The following is a 16,609-nucleotide window of genomic DNA, read 5'->3' on the forward strand; positions in this document are numbered from 1 at the left end:
TTTTAATGTCATTTTTTCATTATTTAATCTTTATTTAATGGCCTAAAAAACAATTTGGACCTTAATTTATAGGTCTAGAGGCAATTTAAATCATAAATTCGTATTTAGTCTATTCTGAACTTTGGGCAATTAAACTTGAAATGATTTCACCCTTATCATTAAGTTGGCATAAATGTCCATACTATTAGTGTCAAGTTGCTCTCTCTCCCCTACCCTCATTTATCACTCCTTCCCCGCCCTAATGCCCCAACGTCCATTTTGTCCTAACTATCAAACGAATCCATCTCTTCTTTCTTGGCTAACTGTGTTCTCTGCGATTATAGAATTCAATATCAGTTTTTCCGCTATTGAAGAATTCAATACCATCATCATGCATCTCCTCACCATTTCACTCATCATCTTCCTTCCCAGCCGCTGCCCCAAGTTTATGAAGGACATATGAGCAAGCCAATAAAGGCGAAGTTAGAAAATTTTATTAGGAAGAACTGAGATGACAAAGCATGTATGTTAATAAAAAAAAAAGTAAAATTTATATATATCACTAATAAATATACATCTTTATTTTTTAAGTTTTGCTCATTGATTTTTCATGGCATAAGAATAATTAATTATCATATCTATAATAAACTTTCAATAATTTCTTCCTCAATATAAACTGTTATTAAATTAGTAAAAATTTTATCTTTTCTATCAGCATTGAATAATTTAAATATATTTTTGAGATTTAAAATTATGTTTAATCTAAAAAGCTCTATTACTTATTAAGTAAATTTACTATTTAATTCTGTCAATTGATAATTGTAGTAAATAAATATATCAACACAGTAATAATGCTCAATTGTCACAAATTTTTTATATCGATGAAATCTAATTATGTCATGGTAAAAACAATTCCTATAATAAATTCCAATAATTTGGTTAGCTATTACAGAAAAATTATTTTTTTTCTAGAAGAACATATTTTAACCATAATCTCTTAACTTTTTGTATAAGTGATGTTATAGTAGATATCAAGCATATAGCATTCAATATATTTTACAATTTTTGTTGCAATGCTTGACAAATTTTGTTAGTAATAATTCTCATAATTTCTTTCATCAAATATAAAATGAAAGAAAAATCAAATAAATCAACATTTTAAGAGCAAGTATAGTATTATCTTATTAAAAATTAATAGATCCTATGACAATTATACTTTCGAGCTACTTAAGTAGTTGGACTATACATAATACATGCGTAAAAAATTACATATAGAATTAAAATAAAAATTTTATACAATGTCTCGAACCTTTTATAATGTGCTAACTTAGAAGGGTTAAAAATATATAACTCTTATATTTTATTAAAAAAATTAAAAAGCTTGTGGCGCTGTATTCCTTGCTGGTCCTCTCCTGACTCCAGCCCTTCAGGCCAGCACCGGCAGCTCCTAAATTCAGCGGAGGTCAAGTGTTCACATACAGAGAACTAGAAGCAGTGACGAAGGGATTCAGTGAAGAAACGGTAATTTAATTGGCAATGAAGGATTTGGTTTGGAGCACAATGAGTTGCTGCACAGGGAGAGGGGGAGATAATAGTGTGATTTGACATAGTGGGAATTGCATATCTGATTCCATTTTTTTAAAAAAAGTAATGAGCATCTATGCGAACTAAACGGCAAGGAAAATTTGCTCCAAATTAATTATTTAAGATTTAAAATATATTAATATGAATTTAGAGTTTGAACTCCTTCTGAGCTGATAATTCTGCATTCTAATTGTCATTTAACCCTATTTAAATGCTTTTTAATTAAAAAATATTTTTTGTGTGTTTATTACTTTTTGGTGTTCCCTCATGCCCCTTGATAGGGACGGGAGAGGCTCTTGAGATTCAATTTTTTTTTATTCTTATACTAATTTTCATGCATTTATTAGAAATATATAGGAAAAAATTGAATTTAACATACATTAAACAATTTGAATTAAGATGTATAACTAATTTATATAAGAAATAAATAAACAAATAAAAATCATCATATAAAGATATAATAGTCAATTATTTATCACCTGACCTCCATTTCCCTTCTTAATTAAACAAAATATCATTAAAAATTCTTCTCTTTTTCTTCCTTCCTTCAAACGAAACACACCCTTAAGCACTAAAAAATTAATTTAGGTATCTAAAGTTTTATTGGTTAAAGTATAAATTTAATTCTTCAACTTTATACAACATTTTATTTTAATTCATTAATTTTATAAAGTATCTTTTTAATCTTTTAACTCTAATACTACTAATTTTATCTTAACAAATTTTTACATTAAACTTTTAAATATTGATAAAATATTCTCAAATGTTAATTTATTAAGTTTAATTTTTTAAAAATAATAATGATTGACACAAAAAATAATCATTTGCAACAAACAATGTTAAAGTTAAATGACTAAAAAATACTTTATAAAATTAAAAAATTAAATTAAAATCTTATATAAAGTTAGAGGATTAAAAATATACTTTAACCATTTATATACTTAAAAGTATTTCAAGTTAACTCCCAAGCATACAGAGACGTGATGGTGTTCCCACTGTGAAATTAAATAAACTAGGTAATTCCATATAATATATATTAATATATATATATATATATATATATTTAGTAGATAGATATGTGAATTTCTGAGTCTATGGAAATAAAAGAAACATGTTTAACTTGTCGCAAGTTTTAATTTATAAATAATACAATTTCCTTATGAATTTTATATAACCAATATATTAATATATAGTTTAAAATTTAAAAGAATTATACCATTCATAAAATTTAAAGGCCCATTTGTTTGAGATTAAAAATAAGTAATTTTTAGATAGATTAGATATTTTATAAACAGATATTTGTTTTGTAGATATTTTATAAAAAATAAATATCATTTTTATGTTTATTTATAATGATAAAACAATGATTATTCATTAGTTATTTTTAAATTTTATGATTTCTTTATTTTTTATTTTATCAAAATGATTTATTTTTTTATTTTAAAATTTTATGACATTAAAATAATAAAACATTTTTTCTCATCTACCGCATCAAATTATTTTCAAAAACTACTTAAAACAGCTTCTTGAAATAATAAAAAAATATGCTTTCTTAATTTTTATTATTTTTAAAATTTTAAATAAACATAATTAAAACTCAAAAAATTAATTTTTTTAAAAAATAAGTGATTTTTTTATAAAATAAGTTCAAACAAATGGGCTCTAAATCATGCAACTCATTTCAGACTTTACAGGAATATTAATAAGAGACATGGCTCCAGATTATTATTGATAAAGGAAATTATCTTAAAAGACAATGATTTAAGTCCAGCTTTGAGGAGCATTTCTTTTTTGGAAACTGCAATATGAGTATTTTTATTATAAATTTTGCATGTTAAATTTTATATCAAAATTATTTTAATTTCAAGAGCAAGCTTTCCTCTGCAGCAAGTTGGAAAGATGAAATGTTGAGTATCAACTAAGGGTATAGATGGAAAATGGAATCAATTTTCAGACATTAATTAATTTTAACTGTTTTCTTGATATGTGTCCATGCGGTAATTTTCTCTTATATAATTAAGAATAGTGAGAGTATAACTCTCGATATATGTACAAGTTTGAAGCCAAAACATGTAGTGCTATTATGCTATATAGGATTAAAATAATTGTAGTGCTACAAATGACAAACGATGATATTAATACTAAAAAGTATGAATGCACTACCTAATTATTATTTTTTTGTTAAATTTTCACATTTTGGAAACATTAAATGATTTTTTTGTAGAATTTTTAAATGAGTCAAGTGCTTGAATAAAAGATAATTATTTTTCTATTTTTAAATAAAATTTACTGCTACTTGAACAAAAATGAATATAACCCTAAGCTGAAAATTAATTTCATGTTTATATACGGAATATTACTTTCCTTTATTTTTTTAAAAAAGCAAAGAAATTATTATATGTTATTCAATCATTATATATTTTTTCAGCCAAAACAAATCATTAATTTTTTAAAAAAAAATTGAAAGCTTGATTTATTATAATTTTTAAATTTATAAGGTTTTAAAAATTGCATTATCTAAAAATAAGTGTATGATAAATATAGAAAATAAAAATAAATAAATGAAACATCTTATTTAATGTTGTCACAAGACATTGACTGCAACTTGCAAGAGGATATGATGGCAAGTTGATATGCTAGGATTTAGAAGGGATAATAAAAAACCAAAGAAGCTTTGGTCTAGTAAAAATGCTAAGATTCAAATTTATGCTATCAGATGTGTCAATATTAGGAATATGATTGTCTTCAATAAAAAGATACATATGCACATTCAAAAAGAAAAAGAAGGAATAATTAAAAATAAGAAGAATAAAGAGTCAATATTTAATTGCAAAAAAAAAAAAATCAACAGACCGATTTTTAAAAAGTATGAATTGAGCTTGTCTGATTGGTAAAGTAGAGTTATATTTGACTAAAAATTATAAGAAAGAGACGTGATGATATACACAATAAATATATAGGAATGATATAGAGAAATTAAGTGAGAATATAAATAATATTTTGTAATTAATAAACATTGGTTATGTACATATTAATTGTCCATGAAAAATGCATATTATATATACAAAGCTTTAAAAAAAAAATTGTTGATGTAATTGATCGCCCCTGCAAATGTACAAGATCATAATAATAAATTACTCAGAGTATTTTAGATATTGAACCCACATAAAAGTTATGCTTTTACTAATTTAAATAGTTAATAGTTTGAGAAAAATAGATAAAATGAATTGTTTGATGAGAATATAAAGAATGAAAATAAAGCAAGAAAACAATGTTGAGGAAAATACAATCAGTTGAAATGTTGGAGATTAGGATTCTCCCTTATAAATTACTAGTTTTTACTATTTAAATTGACTCTTCAATCAATTATAGTAATAATTATTCTTAAAGTGTCCTAATATTTTTTTAAATAATTAATCACATTTTAATTATAGTTGAATTTGTTCCCATGATACCCAAACAAACATTAGGAGAGAATATTAGAGAGTGAGAGAAGAGATTATTCCCATTTCAATATGTTGAATATAATTGGGGCACCCCCTATTTATAAGCTTAGATATAACCAACTATAATAAATAAAATATATAAAACAATAATAATTGAAAGATATTGGAATAACCTAAAGATATTGGAGTAATTAAAAGATATGAACATCCACCAACCAACTATCATGAATAAAATATATAAAATGATAATAACTAAAAGATATTAGAATAACCTACAGATATTGGAATAATTGAAAGATATGAACATCCATATTCATAACTATCTCCCTTGAATGTCAATAAAAAAAATTGTACCTTGTTAAAACCATATTAGAGAAAGCCCAATAAAACAAAAGCCTAGTGAAGGAAATGTAGTACACAATGTATTCTTGACTTATAGTATATTAGGATATATTTAATTAAAGTTAAATTTAACTCTCACTAAATTCTATTCTCTGATTAAACCATGAAACCATGATCTAATTAAGTCATCACGAACTCCTAAATTATTTTTAATTTAGTTATTTTGCATTTATCTCTCTAGATCTACGCAAGTTTTTCATCTTTTAGTTTATCAAACTACCCACGAACAATCTATATAGCGACCGTCTACATAAAAAGTAATTAAAATGAGAGGGATAAATTTAAAAGCAATCATAAATTTTATGGACAAAAATTATTGTTCAAAAAGAAAAATAATTAAAACCATATAAAAAATAAAATTCATCCCAACCAGGCTACTCCCTACTCTAACTAAGAGTTTTGCAAGAACTTATAAAGTTACAGCTACAATCCTAAATAGAAAATATGAATACAACCTAAAGAAAAGACAAGAGAAAGCTCTTAGCTCAAGATACTCCTTCGAACTCCACAGTATGCCTCCTAGTCTTTAGACATAAGATTGGATGTGTTAAGAGGCTTTTAAGAGATTTATTTATAATAAATTTGACCCCCTTATCTCATTAGATATGATAGTATCTAATTTAAAATGTCATTTTTGGTCATTTTTTTTCTTTCATTTGCTTCTAGTGCTGCATCTTCACCCTTGGTTGTGTGTTTTCTCCACCCTTGGTCGAGCATTTCTACCCTTGGTTGAAATTTCCTCAACTGAATTTCACGTTTTAGGTCTTTTTACATGATATTTTGTCTTATTTTCCTAAAGATACACCAAAGTCTCTAGGTGAGATATTTTATTTAATCTCATTGTAAATCCGCACATTAAATATATAAATAATATATAAATATGTATAAAATACTCTCTTATCAAATCACAAACAGTTTTCAAAGCTTTTAATTTTTTGTTTTTAACCCTTCAATGATTAAGGTAAGCCTTGGAGTTTAATGACTCCTAATCACCTTAATATGAATTAAGTGGTAAAATGTTGGTATTGTTAAGGCGGACATTACAATGAGTTAATAACTTCGGGATCTACATGAATTATACATATAAACAAGGAATTAAAAATAAAAAATTAAATGTGTGATAAATAAGTTAATTAATAATTGAATGTAGTTATCTTCATGATCTAAATTATTTTACATGGATAACTTCAACATCCATTTTAAGTTTTGTGAATACCAACATAATCTATTTTACATTATTGGTGAAAAACTTCAAAATCCACTATATATTATGTGTGAATAACTTCCAAATCCATTCTGTTATTTGTGCATAACTTTTAAATCCACTTTAATTATATGTTATATGTGAATACTTTTAGGATCTACTCTATATTATGTGTTGATAACTTAGGATCCACCTTTTCTAAAATTTAAATTGTGCCTCATATTCCTCAATGCGGCACATAATACTTAAATTAATTAAGAGAAGAAGAAAATAACCCGGAACAAATGTACATTTCATACAATTTGTGAAGTTGCAAGCTGAGAAGAGGGGGGGCGATTTAGTTGCTTGATTTTTTTTTTAACAAAAAATTTACTTACTTGATTTTTTTAAAATTATTTTTACATTTATTTTTACTGCTGTACACTATCTAATACCTTATAATAATATCAATTGTTTAAAATGCATATTTGAGGGGTGTCATGTTTTCAAGGTTTTACAAAATCTTGTTTTAATACATTTCGGCCACGAATGAAAATAATTTGTTTAAACTAAACATTGGCTTCTAACATTACACAAAATGCAAAAAAATAAGTTATATTATTTATAACTTGTAAATAATACAATTTGGTATTGATTTAGATTTGTAAAATTATTCGCTATATATAGTTTTTATAACTTGTTTACATATAGAAGGTCCATCTTCTGTGCTCATCACACTAATGAACATCATGAAAAATTTAGACCATCTAAATTTTGATCTGGATGGTACAAATTTAAAATATTATTTTCTATTTATTAAAATAAAAATTTATTAAAATAATTTAGTAAATCTTTTTATCATTGTCTAGATTTGATTTGGAGGGCCTAATTTAATATTTAAATTTTTATATTTCTTTATATATTGACTATCTTGATGTACTCTACATGGTTTAAATTTAAAATTTTTAACTCATAATTTTTTAAAAATTCTAGTTTTATATATTTTAATTTTTAATATTATATTTTAAAAATAAAAATGTATAAAAAATTATAAAAAATTTAATATTAAATTTAGACTGTGTAGAGTACATCTAAATAGTTAATAAATAAAAAATATAAAAATTTTAATATTAAATTAGACCTTCAAATTAAATCTAGACCAGATTGATAATAAAAAGATTTATTAAAATATTTTTTAAAATTTTTATTTTAATAAATATAAAATACTCTCTCCATCTCAAATTATGAGACACTTTTAGGAAAGATTGAGTGTCCCAAAATATAATACACTTTAACAAAAATAAGGTTTTATTAATGGTTCTTTTTCAATATTATCCTTTCCATATATTCTCTCTCTTCAATATTATTTTATTAATGGAGTATTAAATGAAGGGTATTTTTAAAAATTTATACTTTTGCCTTGAAAAAGTAAGGTTGTAAGATGTATTTAATAAGTTTTATCAATATGTGAAATCTTATCTAAAAATATCTTATAATTTGTGATGGAGGGTGTAACATTTTGAATCTAGACCAATGAAACTAAGTCCCTTGCTTATATGAATTTTATGAATTGCTATAAGTTCTGGTTTCCTTAACAAAGTGAACTATTATAGCGTTCAAATTCAATCATGTTTTGATTCAAATTATTCAATAATTTCTAATATGGTTGTCATTGAAAACATATTTAAAAGAAGAGAAGAAAAGGAGTGCAAGATAAAGGAAAGGAAGAATGACAGTTAAGTTTCAAAAGAATGAATTAATAATAGTTAGGTACCCAACATTTTTTTGAAAAATAAATTAAAGATATCAATTCAAATTTATACAAATTCATATATTTCAATTGTAAATAAGTATTTAAATATCAAATATAACTTTTATATTATAGCAGAAGTTTATGTTTGTAATTGTTTGAATTAATGCTTATAATTCATTTTGTAAAAAAATTTACCAGGGACCTAACTATCATTAATTGATTCCTTTGAGACCTAATTGTCATTTTTCCTAAAGGAAAACATCTAGATACTAATATATGGAGACCTTGCTAATAAATAATACGAGTACTTTACCACATATTGAAGGATTTTGAATGGTTATTGCATTTTACCATACTACACCTCTATTATCAAGTATAAATGTTATATTTATCAGTCTATATATTTACTTATCTAGTCTTATTTATAGAGCAGAGAGAATAAAAAATTTAGTTCTATTTATAGAATATTTGTCAATTTTTTATGTTTCTCTTTACATTTTTATCCTTATTAAATGCTTTGAATAAAAATACTAGTAATGAGATTGAAGAATATTTATTATGAATAAAGATGAAAATTTGTTGAATTTTAAGACAAAGTTAATGAGATTTAAAATTTTCTTTAATTTTGATGAAACATATTAAAAGTAATTTATAAATAAGGTTGAAAGGAGTATTTATAAAATAAAGCATGTTTACGTTGTTGGAACTTTTACTGAATTAATCCTAATTGTCTATTTGATTATCAAATCTCCACTTCATCCACTAAATCTATTTAATCATGACATCGTTGGATGTGTTGGATTACAGGCATAGCATGGAAAAATGCATCAAACATTGGTAAGCCACAAAAACTAAATCACAGTGTTTTGGTCATAAAATGCTAGAAATGTGTGCTAACCACACTGTCCTTTAAAGCAATGGTCACTGTATTTGTGATTTTACAATAGACAAGGATCGATGTATTTCATTTATAAAAAGCAGCAATGCATATAGGGTGGAGAGATAAGATCAGAATCGTATCAAATTAAATCTCCTCACTAAAATGAATAATAAAGGCCTGAATAATAAATCTGATCCTAATCCCTAATAATCTGCTTACTAATAATTATAAAGATAATAACAATCAGATTTAGGGTTAGGTTTAGTAAAAAGTAATGGGCCTAAAGACCTGTGGACCAATCAGCCTAACACTCCCTCAAATTGGTGAATAGATATTAATCATTCCCAATACTCTTTTCATTTTATCAAATTTGGTTTTAACTAGAGGCTTGGTCATCAGATTTGCAACTTATCTTCTTGAGGGGAATGTAGACCAGATCTATGACTTTAGCTTCAATTTTCTCCTTTATAAAGTGCTTATAAATCTCAACATGATAACAAATTAAAGAAGATTTTATTTAACTGGTTTAAATATGCGTAAAGAATATAATGGGTAATTGAGGTATAAATGAAGCTATGATGTTTATCTCTAACAGTTTTCTTGCTAATTATTTATTTTTAGAGAGGTATAAAAGTGCATTGCTAATTTCATAACTAATTATCTTATTTTAGATAGAAATACAAAATCTCTTGTTAATCTTATCATCTTAGAGAGGTATAAATATGCCTTGTTATCTTCCTTGCTAATTATCTTTTTTTTATAGAGGAATTGAAGGTCCCTTGCTAATTTGATATTTTAGAGAGGAATAGACAATCCTTCATTAATTTAAATTTTTCAAGTAGTGATTCAGATTCAGCCAAGCTTCTTGAAACTATTGGTTATTTTTTGCTTCTCCAAATTATCAAATTACCCCACATGAAGGTGTAATAACTTGTTGTGTAGCATTTATCATGAATGGCTCCTGCTCGATTTGCATCAATGTAAATATCTTCATCTGTTATATTGTATGAGCCAGAGTTCCCTTATTCCCATCTATATATAGATCTCAATACACTACTTATTCCCTTTTGAGAAGAATAATCCCTTGCCTAGCATTAGGCAAATGTGCTGCAGGCCAACCCGCATGGGCTAGCAGTTTAGTGGGTTGGGTTTGGCCAATTCGTCAGATAAAATAGGTTAAAAAATCCAACCCAATCTTGTTAACTGATAGGCGGGTTGATTTGCAAAATACACGTAAATATTTTTTTTAGAAAAATCTAAAATTTATATAACATAAACTTATATATATATATATATATATTTATTTAAAATAACTCTTTCTGTATTCTAACAAATGTTAATTAGAATTATCCATATATATATTTATGTATTTTTTTCTTCACTTTTTATTTTAATAGAAATTAAAGTGTGTGTTGTTTTCTACTTCATTAAAATATAATAAATTTTCAAGTTGTCCCTAAATTACTCCTTTGCTCAAAGAACCTAGCCAAGTCAAAGAATGATGATATAAATGCAATTTCTCATCTCTTCCCAAAACACTTAATTTGCCTCATTCTTATTACTCCCTGAATATAAATATGTACATGTGCATAGTTAAGATTATTTTTATATTACATAAAATATACTCAATAGATCTTTTTGACCCCATCGTTTATTAACCTTAACTAAGACCTAGCCATATCGATGTACATATTTGCTTGATCTTGATTATTTTTATATTTCATACTTAGGGTTCTTGCGAATCTAGAATTAAGAAATCCAGTGGCCAACCTTAAATCATGTTCATAATAATTAATAAGATAAAAATAATTAATTCAACTTATACATAGAATGGATAATGAATATGATTAGAGGGTCCCAAAAAAAAAAGTTAGGGAGCTCAATTCAAACCACAGTAGTCTCATGCCTTAGCAATTTTTTTAAAAAGTGAACTAGCCTGTTTAGCCTGCATATTTTAACGATCTGAGCCAACCTGACTTGTTTTCCAAAATGGGCTCGTTTTACCATTCCAACTTGCAAAAAATTGCAGGGTAGCCAATTGGGTTGAGCTTTTTTGCCTGGCTCTACCCTTGCCTATGTGGTTTTCAAATATCTAAGAATATTGTTCATAGCTTCCATATGCTCCTTCCGAGGATTACATGCAAATTGACTCACAACTCCTACCGTGAAAGGATATATCTTATGTGGGATAAGTATATAAGTTTTTTAACCAATTTTTTGTACTTCTTTTTATTCACAGTCTTCCCATCAAGTTTCACCTCTAAATTGTAATTTAGTTTCATTAGAATTTCAGCTAGTTTTGCCCCCAACATTCTAGTCTCTTTGAGTAAATTTAGAGTATATTTTCTTTGAGATATATTAATGTTTTTTAATGAGAGAGTTACTATTATTGAGAACTTAACTTGTATCAATTTAAGGGAGAAGGAACTTTAAAAAATTTTAATGTTTAATAAGAACTTCAAACAAATAAATATTAATGATTAACAAGTGAGGTTTAAATTTTAACAAACATTCCATCAACCTTAGTTCTTTTTTATATTAAATTTTTAGTGAATCCCTTATTAATATTCCCTCCTAGTCTAACGTCTTGGTGTATGACTGTCATCCTCCCTTGTATATGTTTGTGTCGCAGCGCGCCATCTTTACTCTTACCATAGACAGCTACATGTGGTCCCCACATGGCTGACAATAAGAGGTTCTTACAATTACAGCGATTGGGTTTTTCCTTTTATAGGAATTAGTTTAATTATATTAAATAAGAAAAAGAATATATAGTCCGTACATGATTTATTTAATAAATTATTAAAAATAAATTAATTATTTTTACATGCAAATATATTTTTCCAAAAGTATAAACAGCGAGTATCTTTTTTCAATTATATATAAATTAATATTTATATAAAAAGTGAATAATTTAAATAGATCAAATATAAGTACAATGAGCTGAGTGTAAATGAGTTAGCAATGTGGTTACGTCACATGTAGCCTTGATGCGCCAAAACAGGACAGGCTCTGCTATCATAACCATGTCAGACGCTCTGCAACAGTATTCGTGTCATTCATGTTCCCTCGTACTAATTTTGCTTTCAATTTTTTTAACCAGCCTTGACTTAGACACATTTGAACAGAATTTTAAATTCAAATTCAAATTACACACACACAATTGTGTGTAGCGTACGAATGTTTGTTTAGTGTGGAGCATTATTTTAAAAATTAGACCGAAGTGAATGGTTTGATCGATGGCACCGTCAACTGGACAATGGCATAACGGTTCGGCTTTAGAAGAAAAAACCGTTCAGATGATTGAATCAGGCGCTAAAGAAGCGAGTGCCACTATTAGACTGATTGGTCTAATGCTTTTCTAAAAAATGAATCCCAATTTCGAAATTAAATGTCAATATTGAGCGGGGCTAAACCTGAACCAAAAATTATAAATTCTCAATTAGTATATTTTTTTAATGATTCACATAATTCTTTTCAGCATATTTTTTAACAATTTCATCTTTATATTGCTATATATGTTTGAAAATTAGGCTACGTTTGGTAGCCTATAATTGGCCAAATTGAAATGAAAATAGAACCAAAATCATGAAGTTGAGTTTGTCATAAATTATAAGATGCTGTTAGACAACATCTCAAACATCATTAAATACATTTAACAACTTTATTTTTTAAAAGCAAAAATATAAACTTTTAAAAATGTCCATCACTTAATATATTGAAAAGAGAAAAGACAAAAATTAATTATAAAAAGAGAAAAGATGATATTAAAATTGATGCATTTAATGAAACTTTAATATACTCAAAATATCTTATATTTTAAAATAAAGAAACTCCTTCAAACATACTATATAATTTGGAACAGAGGAAGTATGCATGAATCTAAATTTTCAAAAATGTCTTGAATCTAATTCCATCACTATCATGATAGAATTGGCTAAATTTCAAGGAATTCTCATCATATCCTTAATCTCCCCTGCCCTCTTCCATTACTATCATTGACAACAGTGGTGACAAATCAAGTAAAGAGAAAGGCAATAGTGAGAGTTTTTTCTTTCAATATTTTGAAAGGAGCATTGGGTTTTTATACATTTTAGATACACATAATAAATAAAATTATATTAAGATTTCATCTACATATCAAAGATTGTACTTTTGAAACCTTATTTTATTATGTTTCCAATTCTAATTCGATTTCATTAAAAACTCTTCCATCATACAAAAGGGAGCATATATGTAAATTAAAATCTATTTAAATTTAAAAGGTACATCTGCTTAAAGGTTCAAAAATATTAAATCTAGTTCATGTAGCTTTTGTTTGTCTATTCCTATTGGTTAGCAAATGCTTCCATATGAGATCATCGATCACCTTATTATAACTTAACCTATCACAATTAAGATTTTCATGCTCAGACTCATCATTAATCCTGGCTTGCCAAATTACATATAAAGCTACACAAAACACAGAGCCTTTTAACGTTAAAATAGGCACGATTTCACTATTAAATAGGCAATATATAACGTCTACTATATAACGGTTACTAAAAAAAAAAATAGTTATATAGGAGAGGCAGGATTTAGTGCACTTGAACATATAATGCTAACTAAGATAACCATTATATAATTTGTATATAACAATTATTCAAAAAAAAAAACCATTTAACTAGTCTTTTTTTTTTCTTTTTAAAATTTTTGTCTCAAAGTTTATGTAACGAATGTTTTAAAACAACTGCTATATAGTCTTAGAGACTATATAGCAATTAGTTTCAATAATTGTTAAATAATTTCATTTAAAAAACTTTTCAACTTCATTTTGCTATCAGAACATTACGACTCAAAAAAATTTCAAGACTCTCTTCCTCTCATGAAACCTCTCATTTTTTGCCATCACATATCTTCCGTCACTGTTGCCGTGCCTTGCTTCCTGTGGTGGTTTTGTCATTTTAAAGAGTTTCAGCTTTTGGGAGTCCGTTGATTTTGTTCTTTCATCTTCTTCAAGTTTTCTCCATTAGGTTTGTGATCCTCTCCCTAATCTTCCTACTTTATCATTTTTATTGAGTTTCGGTTTTTTTTTTCTATATATGGAGTGTATATGTGACTGTTCTTCTTCTCTGACTGCATTACTGTGCATCTCTGTCTCTCCTTTTATTTTTTATATAAAAATGATATTTTTAATCATCTGAAACTTTGTTTTATTAAATTTTCTTTATATATATATATATATATGTTGAATTTAATTGCTTTAGACTATGTAAATGCATAGATGGTGTCGCTTAATTTAATAGAACGAATTGCTATGAATTATGGAGGTTTTTAATTGCTTTTTCTGATATTGGGTTGTTCTTTGAGGTAATTAGTTCTTGGTTTTGAAATAATGATGACATTTTCTCTATTTGCCTTAATTTTTTTGAAAAAATGGGTTGTTATCTTTGATTTTATTTTCTAAAAATAATGCTGTGATATTGTTCTATATTTGTTTTGAAAAAAAGTGCATTATTATGTCTGAAAAAATTCATTTATGTGCTATTATGCTACTGATTTTTTTTTAAATTAGTGTTCTGTATAGGTTTAAATTATTATTTTTATTTTAAAGTAGTATAAAGAAAAGGTATACAGCCTAAGGCATTCCAATTTTAAGTCATTATGTCACTAAAATTATTTCAAGTGTAAGGGGACATGATTTAAATTATGTTCAGAGTGTTTAAGATTCATAATGTACCAAATATGAGTTTAAGATTTAAATTACCCTTGGGCATATAGTTTAGGGTTCAAATTGCATACTCAAAACATATTTGTATACATTTAAATTCTAAAATGTTTAATCATCACATCATCATTCATTTTATTTTTAACCTCGAATAATATACTTAAAATTAATTAATTTTGTTTAAAAATTTAATAAATTTTTAACTTTACCCTTATTAAATATACGCATTTTAGCAATATATTTTCTTTTTCTAACATTCAATGGAAAGTAAAAGGAAAAATTTGTGATAAAACTTGAATGATGTAACTTATAAATAGGATAAAAAATTCTTCTCTCTCTATCCTATAAATAGGATTAAAGGGAGTATGATTTCTACAACACATGGGATTGATATTTAATGCACAATAAATAAATTTTTGCAAGAGGAACAAAAAATGGAGAAAATACATTAATAGATCCCTATACTTTGAATGCATTTTGTTTTTAATTTTTATAGTTTTATATTGTTGTTCCCAGCCACTTCAGTTTGATATATCTATAATGCTAGTTCCTATAGTTTTCAAAATGCACATGAAGACCATAAGTTGTCATTGATGGAGTTAATTTTTCTTACCTGTACTTAACTTTATTAACCCCTTCATTGATGCATGTGTTCTTAATCTCATCTTTGTTTCTCACGTTTTGTTTATTCCAAATATACAAGGAAGCTTTTTTGCTCTCTTATCTTTTATTTTTAAGCATACTTAGCCAATTTATTTCTTTGCCAACATACTTTTAATGTATCAACAAAAAGATTAGTAGAGTTACCATGAAATTAACTCTATCAGTGCTAATTTATAGCCATTTTGGACATTTTTAAAATTAAAGGGACTAATTGCAAACAAAATTAAACTAAAAGAACGGAAAACGATGAAATAAAACTATAAAGACTAGAAGAAAAATACAATTAAAATACAGGAACTAACTATAGTTGGCCAAAAGGACAAAATACTATATGGCTGACGAACATGTAGCCAATCCAATTATCTAACCTGTTTGAGAGTTTTTTTTTTTTCAGGGGGAATGAATTAATGGATGTGGGATGGCAACAAGACTTGGATTCTACATTAAAATTATTCATCATGTATTAAAATTTTATACTCTAAAATATAAAATGTTTTCAACTGTTTCATGTATCTTGTAGAAATATGCAATATTGTTAAATTTGTCCCAAAAGAAAAACAGCTCAAGATTCTACTTTTACTCTTATTAATTAAATAAATGTAATTATCATAAAACCTCCATTTTTTTCACGGATCAATCTACAAGATCTCTCATTAAAAATTTGAGAGTAAAAAAAAATTGTTAGATAATATTACAAGCACATTGTATTATGGGAGAATGATAGAAAGGTTTTAAAAGGATTAATTAATTCAAGTTAGATCTCAAACACTAAATTTTAAAAATTTATAACTCAATCTCTCAATTTTGCAATTTCATTATAATGAATTTACAATTTATATTTTAAATTTTAATAAAAAATAATTTTTTATTCTCCAACCGTACTAAAATTTGAAAAAACAAGTTATAAATTCATTACAATACATTTGCAAAATTTAAAACTGAACTTATAAATTTTTAAAATTTAACACTTAAAATCTAACTTAAATTAATTAATCATATTAAAATCTCTTTG

This window comes from Prosopis cineraria, unplaced genomic scaffold, assembly GCF_029017545.1.
Source record: "Prosopis cineraria cultivar Desert tree isolate PC_DT_omini unplaced genomic scaffold, ASM2901754v1 PC11, whole genome shotgun sequence".
Taxonomy (NCBI): domain Eukaryota; kingdom Viridiplantae; phylum Streptophyta; class Magnoliopsida; order Fabales; family Fabaceae; genus Prosopis; species Prosopis cineraria.